Genomic DNA, 7,971 nt, shown 5'->3' with positions numbered 1-7,971 from the left:
GTACTGTTAAAGCGTATTATGGTGTCACAGCTGCCGTGACTCTTCGCTTTACAGCGGCGTTGGCCGTTCCTGTTGTGTGCAGCTTCGGAGGGGACTTTGAAAAGCGTGGTGTCTGTTCTTCCTCACTGAGAGACGGTGACTGGGTTTGAGCTGTGCGCTGTGCTTAAGCTCCCTTCGCTCCGGTAAACTCGCTGTTTTTTTATTTCTACTTCTGCTAGTTCTCTTAACTTTATGTTAACAGGTTGTCCTGCTCTCTGTCCTGCTGTAGGTTTTGAGAGAGAGAGAAGAAAAATGTTTTGAGAGAAACAAATTTTTTTTTTTGAGAGAAAATGTTTTCACACTGATAGCAAAAAATAATATTTGAGACATCAGTGTGAAAACTTTTTCTCTCAAATATTTTCTTTTCTCTCAAACATTTTTTTTCCCTCTCATATCATTTATTTTCTCGCATGTAATAAAGACACAAATATAGCTCCATAGTAGTACTGCACCCCCGTCCCAGATGGCTGCATGGTAAGTCACTGACTCCCATCATTTTTTAAATAAATGTCTTCCAAAGTCTGAAAATCAGTGTGTAACTTTTAAAACTGTCACTACCGAACACATGATCTCTTCAATTATGTAAAAAATTTGGGGGTTTTTATGCAAAATATTATGTTTTTCTGTGTGAACAACTCTTCAAACATGTGCTTGTTAGCCATGTGACTGCTAGCATTCTTTAGTTATCCTGAAAAATAGCTAGGATTGTCACTACCGAAACAATCACTACCAAAACCTATGGTAAAGTTTCGGTAGTGACATGATCATTTCGGTAGTGACAAAATGGAATGGTCAGTAGTTAAACCCCATAATTTTGTGGTCCAAAGTCTTGCTCTTCTCTGCTCTGCTCTTCTCTGCTCTACTCTACTCTACTCTACTCTACTCTACTCTATTCTGCTCTACTCTGCTCTATTCTGCTCTACTCTACTATACTCTACTATGCTCTACTTTGCTCTACTCTGCTCTACTCTACTATACTCTGCTCTACTCTGCTCTACTCTGCTCTACTCTGCTCTGCTCTACTCTACTCTACTCTACTCTACTCTACTCTACTCTACTCTACTCTACTATACTCTGCTCTGCTCTGCTCTGCTCTACTCTACTCTACTCTACTCTACTCTACTCTACTCTACTCTGCTATACTCTGCTCTGCTCTGCTCTGCTCTACTCTACTCTACTCTACTCTATTCTGCTCTGCTCTGTTCTGTTCTACTCTACTATACTCTACTTTGCTCTACTCTGCTCTGTTCTGCTCTGCTCTACTCTACTTTGCTCTACTCTGCTCTACTCTGCTCTGTTCTACTCTGCTCTACTCTGCTCTACTCTGCTCTACTCTACTATACTCTGCTCTACTCTGCTCTGTTCTACTCTACTCTACTCTGCTCTACTCTATTCTGCTCTGCTCTGTTCTACTCTGCTCTACTTTGCACTACTCTGCTCTACTCTGCTCTACTATACTCTACTCTGCTATGCTCTACTGTACTCTATTCTGCTCTGCTCTACTCTACTATGCTTTACTCTACTCTACTATGCTCTGCTCTGCTCTACTCTACTCTACTCTACTATACTCTGCTCTATTTTATAATCTGCTCTACTCTACTCTACTATGCTCTGCTCTATAATCTGCTCGACTCTGCTCTTCTCTACTCTGGTCTACTCTGCTCTACTCTATTCTGCTCTGCTTTTCTCTACTATACTCTGCTCTACTCTACTCTACTCTACTCTACCATGCTCTGCTCTGCTATACTTTATACTCTGCTCTACTCTGCTCTGTTCTACTCTGCTCTACTTTGTTCTACTCTGCTCTGCTCTATTCTACTATACTCTGCTCTACTCTACTTTGCTCTACTCTATTCTGCTCTACTCCGCTCTACTATGCTCTACTCTACTATGCTCTGCTCTATAATCTGCTCGACTCTGCTCTAATCTACTCTGCTCTACTCTATTCTGCTCTGCTTTGCTCTACTATACTCTGCTCTGCTCTAGTCTACTCTATTATGCTCTGCTCTGCTATACTCTATACTCTGCTCTACTCTACTCTACTCTACTCTACTCTGGTCTACTCTACTTTACTCTGGTATACTCTATAATCTACTCTACTCTTCTCTACTCTGGTCTACTCTACTTTACTCTGTTCTACTCTACTCTACTTTGTTCTACTCTGCTCTGCTCTACTCTACTATACTCTGCTCTACTCTACTTTGCTCTACTCTATTCTGCTCTGTTCTGCTCTACTCTGCTCTGTTCTACTCTGCTCTACTTTGCTCTACTCTGCTCTACTCTGATAAACTCCGCTCTGCTTTACTCTGCTCTGCTCTACTCTACTCTACTCTGCTCTGCTTTACTCTGCCCTACTTTGCTCTACTTTACTATACTCTGCTCTACTATACTCTTCTCTACTATGCTCTGCTCTACTCTATTCTGCTCTGCTCTACTGTATTCTGCTCTGCTCTACTCTACTATACTCTGCTCTACTCTGCTGTGCTCTACTCTATACTCTGCTCTACTCTACTCTACTCTGCTCTACTCTACTTTGCTCTTCTCTGCTCTACTCTATTCTGCTCTACTCTGCTCTACTTTGCTCTACTCTGCTCTACTCTATTCTGCTCTTCTCTGCTCTACTATACTCTGTTCTACTTTGCTCTATTCTACTATACTCTGCTCCACTATACTCTTCTCCACTCTACTCTACTCTGCTCTGCTCTGCTCTGCTCTGCTCTCTCAAAAATTTAATTGTTTTATTTATTTGTCTTTGTAATATTCCCACCATAAAGCATACATTTGAGGAAATATGATGCAACCTTAAAAACAGAATAATGGTCACTACCGAAACAGTGCACCTTAAAAACAGAATAATGGTCACTACCGAAACAGTGCAGTCACTACCAAAACACTGGGTGTTTTGTAAAAAATAAAGTATATTGAGTTATCAACTAAAGTATTATGATGCTAATCATTTACATTTATGTTCTGTTTCATCAGTTATTAACTCTGAAATCAATCTGATCAGCGTTATGAATTTTACAAAGAAAGATTGCATTTAGATTTTGAAGAATTCTATACTTCGAAATTTGTTAAAATAACAATTTTTATAGATTTAATTGTGAAAACCTTCAGTCAAAATTTGTAAAAATTTAAATCTTTAGACAAGGGATGACAGGTTGATAAATATTTTTTTGTGTAATACTATATGTTTCGGTAGTGACAAATTTTAGGAGAGGAAAAATATATATAATATATAATATAAATATATATTATATAATATAAAAATTTACAGTCATTTTACTAGATATGTGACCTTTACATATCGTACAATATATACAGGGACAAAGTTTTGGAAATAAAACATACAAAATTTCAAAATATTTCCAGCCCAACTTTGCACACATTCGGTAGAATGCCCCATATATAACACACAATAGGAAAACAACAAAATACAAAGGCTCCTCTGGAGCCACCCTCTCCTCCATCATGTGTGTGGTAAGGGCCCGGCACACACACACAGGGCTACATTGGGCCTACTGCTCTACTATTAGACACAAACGATGTCTTTAGTCCACTGGCTTCTGTAGTTGGGTTGCCTGGCACGCTTAGCTGAGTTCATCCGATGAACTCAGCTAAATTTTAAAAATCTAATTCATGGTGAAGGGTCATGCAATTTTCACCATTCACTTCGAAAAGCTCAAGGAAAAATATTTGTGTCTACAGGGGGATCTAAATAAAATAAATAAATGAAATAACAATCAACCAGCCACCTCCTCCTCTGATAAGTTAAGAACAGACCAGGAGCGGTCATTACACGCGATTATTACGCACAATTGTGAGGTGGGCAGCGGGAGATCCCCCAGCACACTGTTTATAAACCAGTGTACCAGTTTAATTGCAGGATATGTTTAGTTAAGCCATTTCTCATAAGTATTTGATTTCAATCATTTTGTTTTAAATCTGGACATGTGCAGGTGGACTCAGCCAGTGCTGAGAAAGGTCCTATGCCTGCCTGTTGGAGAGATAGAGAGAAGATTAAAGCATCAAATTGCGGTAAAAGATGCTGTATAAAAGACAGGCTACAACTTTTTTTCCTTGTCCCCCCCCTGGAATTATTCTCTAAAATTTTACTGTTTATTGTCCCCCCCAACTATGAAATGGGATTTTCGTCCCTGGGTACACTGGTTTATAAACAGTGTGCTAGGAGATCTCCCGCTGCGCACCTCACAATTGTGCATAATAGTCACGCGTAATGACCGCTCCTCGTCGGTTAAACTCGGTTCAGAGTGAGATTTTTGCTGGGTGGCAATGTGGGGCCGATGTGGCAGGCCTTGGGTATGACAGTTTATAAAGGATTCAAATTTCAAATAAGTCATCAACCATCTATATGTGTTTAAAATAGCTGCTGAAATTAGCAAGGATTCTTTTTTAATTTTGGGGGACATTTTAGCCTTTAATAGTAACTAAAGGCTGTCAGATAAATGTAGTGGAGTAGAGGTCAGATTTGTACTTACAGTACCTGAGTAATGTGTTTAGTTACATTCCACCACAGGGTGCAGTTTGTTATATTATCTTTATGAGTTTGTGAGTATGACTTGACTTGACTTGCATGAATTATAGCAATGATTCAAATTGACTTGCTTGATTTTCACCACAGTGACTTGGGACTTGCTTGAGACTTGAAGGTCATGACTTGTACTTGTGTGACTTACTCCCACCTCTGGATATAGGCCTATTGTAATAAATTAAGCATGTAGAGTGAAAAACTTGAGTGGTAAGAGTTTATAGAGTTTTATACCTACAGCCAGTGGAGCTAAAGGGGTCATTTACAATGTGGCATCAGAAACCTTGGAGGAGGGCTTCAAAGCCAGTTTGACAGGACATAGAGTGATAAAAGCCTCCAGAGCCTTTGTGCTCCACTATCTGGCAGGTTAACTTGCATTCACAGCGGTGCCTGGATAGTGTGACGTGTGTGGTTGTGCTGCTGCCGTGGTCCTGCCTGATGCCTCCTACTGCTGCTGTTATCATTAGTCATATTTCTACTGTTAATATACACATATGATTATTGTCACATATGTATACTATCATATATTAATATATACAGGGCTTGAAATTAACTTTTTTACATGGTAGCACTGGTGCTCCTAACTTTAAAAAGTTAGGACCAGCAAAATTTTGGGAGCACTCATCATAATGTAAGAAGCACCAACAGTGTAATTGATTTTTTTTATTGCAACAAAAAGTCAACATTATACTGTATACAATACACTGTATGTGTATAGTACACTTATCATTAACAACTTTTTCAGTTGAAGACATTTTTAGAAAAAACACCACTGAACCACTGAACCACTTAACAGCACTGTGAATGAAAGAGAAACCTTAGATGATGATAGTACTGATGATGATGATGACTGTCATCATCAGTATTATCATCATCTAAGGTTTCTTTTTCATTCACAGTGCTGTTCAGTGGTAGCCTGGCGTTGTCAGACCCAGGTCTGGACCATAGACTGTATAATACTGTCTGGACATGGAGTGTACATGTCCTCTATTCCCGAGGGGCGGTATCAACGGCTGTCACTCAAAGTGCCCCTTCACGCAATTGGAAAGACGGAAAACCAATCAGAGTAAACGAAATGTGTGAAGTAGGCTAGCACAACACCACTGTAAACAGACCAGCAAGCTGCAGCGGAGATGAGCCGTTTGTTCTGCTTTTAAAGAAAATGTACGTTCCAGTTCGTTAAACACATTTACCATAGCAGTTTCAAAATCAGTAGCCATGTTGGTTGTTTACGAAATGCATTCACTCCGCTCCTTGTCCCTCTTATTCTGATGACGTGCCCGCCCCAAAGTAATAAACGGTTGTGATTGGCCCGGTAAGCTTTAACCAATGCCAGAATGTGCCTTAATGATTGCATGGCCAGACTGATCTGCGGAGCGAAATTGAATATGAACTCGCGAGATCAGGATGGTTTCACCAGGCTAGTTCAGTGGTGCTTCAGTGATGTTTTTTCTAAAAAAGTCTTTCAGCGTTCTCTTCATTTTCTCTTCTTTCCACCATGGATTAGCTTCGGCTTCTAGTTAGTTCTGAGTGACAGAAGTGCCGCGGTCGCGGAGTGATTTGAGGCTAATAACCAATCTAAAATCAGCATTAAAGGCTACTAACTTGAGGGGGGAAAAAAACTTGTGAATGAGACATTCGACTCAGGGGGAAAAATAGTTGCACCAGAAGAATTATTTACACTCGCACCAGTGCTCCCAATCATATTTTGAGGTCGCACAGATGAAATTTTGGTCGCATATGCGACCAAAGCGGTCACAATTTTGAGCCCTGATATACCTACAACATATTGTACCACAATAGCCGTAATTATTATTGTAATATTATTACTTAAATTTATGTTGTAAGCTACTGTCATTACCGTCTGTCCTGCATCTCTCTCTCTCTTTGTATCATTTTGTCACATAGATTACTGTTAATTTATCATGTTGATCTGTTCTGTACGACATATATTGCACGTCTGTCCATCCTGGAAGAAGGATCCCTCCACACTTGCTCCTCCTGAAGATTCTACCATTCCCCCCTGCAACAACAATTGCTGGCATAAGCAGAAAAAGTCAGGTGGCAAAGCAAGGGAGACAGCAATCTGAACAGGCAGCAGTACCAGATGATTCAGTCCTGATCAAAAAGAGGGCATTTCTTGAGTTTTTTTCTGAGGCAGTGTGGAGAATTACAAAAAGTGGCAAAGAACAAGTCAGATGTTGCATGAGAGGTAACTGCCATTGCAAAGAAATTTTTCTTGGGATCACGGTTGTTCTTCCTGATGTACAGTGCAAGTATATGCATGCAGGAATAGCTGGAAGTCAGCAGTTAGCAAGCAACTAGAGCAAGGTTTAATCCGATGAGGTGTACAGATTAACCAATGAGGATGAGATGGATTTCTAATTTGTAAACTATGTTTTATGTCCTGCAGTGGAGTGCTTATCAAGCACAAACTGGAGATGGGCTAAGCAGACTCACAGACTCGGATGAAATTTAAGGGTTTTTAAATCAGGCAAAGGTCGATACACGGGTAATCAGTCACACAGACAAAAAGTATCCAAAAACGACAGGCAAAAAGGGTGGTCACAAGTTAAAACAGTCAAAAACACACACAGAGGGAAAACTAGGGAAATGCTAGAACTCTTACTCAAGGGTAAAGACGATCTGGCAACAAACAAGGGGAAGACGGATACTTAAATAAACTAAGACAGTGGAGACAATGAAACACAGGTGAAACACAGAGACACACAGATCAAACACATTAGGGCGGGGCAAGGAATCACAATGGAGGGAAACTTGACAGGACATGGTGTCTGAAATGAGATGAGACAGTGGTTACCAAAATAAAACAGGAAACACAGGGATGACAAATGAACATGAATCTAGTTAACTTGACGGCTCATGACAGTGCATGGAGTCTGGAGAAGCTGGATCTGATATGTGGACATGAGACTGGATATAAACCCTGGATATGACTGCTTGAGAGCAGGCATTTCACATCAAGGAGAATATGGGCACCAGCCGAACTAGCACCAGCTAGCCATTGTACAGGTGTTGGAAAATACTGTGTAACTGTGGATGACCTCCATGTCACATCAGTTTTCAACTGGATATCAGGAACTGTAATATTTGAATGAATCACCGAAATTTGGCTAAACCCTGGACAGTGACTTTCATCCAGGACCAGTGCTTAATTTGAGCCGGAACGTACTGGAACGCATACCAGGATCTTTTCAGAAAAGACCCTGGTGCGTTCCGGAACTAATTTGCATGGGTCTAGAACTTTTCACATCTAAAAACTACATATAGTATTGGCTGATGTCACTAGTGTTGCAGGGTGGAGTACCGTAGTACTACGGTGCCTCACCTACCACTACTGTGGGATAAGTTCAAAGTCCAAT

This window comes from Epinephelus moara, chromosome 18, assembly GCF_006386435.1.
Source record: "Epinephelus moara isolate mb chromosome 18, YSFRI_EMoa_1.0, whole genome shotgun sequence".
In the NCBI taxonomy this organism is placed as follows: domain Eukaryota; kingdom Metazoa; phylum Chordata; class Actinopteri; order Perciformes; family Serranidae; genus Epinephelus; species Epinephelus moara.
Note: the sequence above shows the minus strand (reverse complement) of the source record.